We start from the raw sequence: 705 nt of genomic DNA on the forward strand, positions 1-705 counted from the left end.
AAGTGATAGCATTCTCATTCGGATTCCAGGGACCTAAGAACAGGCAGCGAGGCAGGAAGCAGGGAGAGGACAGAAAAGGCAAAGGGAACTGGAACAGACTGAGGAGTTAGCCACAAGGACCCAGGTAAGGGTGGTTGGAGGGGTTTCCAACAGCTAAGGGAAACAAACTTGTCTGTCAGTTTGTCCTACTATGCTGACATGTTGCTGTGAGTCTTGAGGCCACTGGTGTTTCAAACCCAGTGAGGTGCACCTGTTGCACAGGTATCAACCCAGCTTGCAGACTCAGACAGACTAGGAAGAAGGAGGACGCCATCCACTTCTCAAAGAATTGGCCAGGGAAAACCTTATGAATAGTCCAGAAACATTGTCCAATAGAGAGGAGGAAGATGAGTCACTTAGCTTAGAAAGCCCTCAAAGTAGGACTGGGAAAGAGCTGCATTATCAGAGTAAAATCAGCCTTACTCATATGGATAAGGTAAAGCATTCAAGACCTCCATTTGCTGACGTGGCACCACTCAAATTGAGAAGAAACAGTGGCAAACATCCATTAATAATCACAACATGGAATGTATGAAGTATGAATCTAGAGAAATTGGAAGTTGTCAAAAATGAAATGGAATGCATAAAGATTGATATCCTCGGCATTAGTGAGCTGAAATGGACTGGTTTTGGCCATTTGAATCAGACAACCATATGATCTACTAT

Source organism: Orycteropus afer, unplaced genomic scaffold (genome assembly GCF_000298275.1).
Source record: "Orycteropus afer afer isolate SDZICR_OR568_19922 unplaced genomic scaffold, OryAfe1.0 scaffold00013, whole genome shotgun sequence".
In the NCBI taxonomy this organism is placed as follows: Eukaryota; Metazoa; Chordata; class Mammalia; order Tubulidentata; family Orycteropodidae; genus Orycteropus; species Orycteropus afer.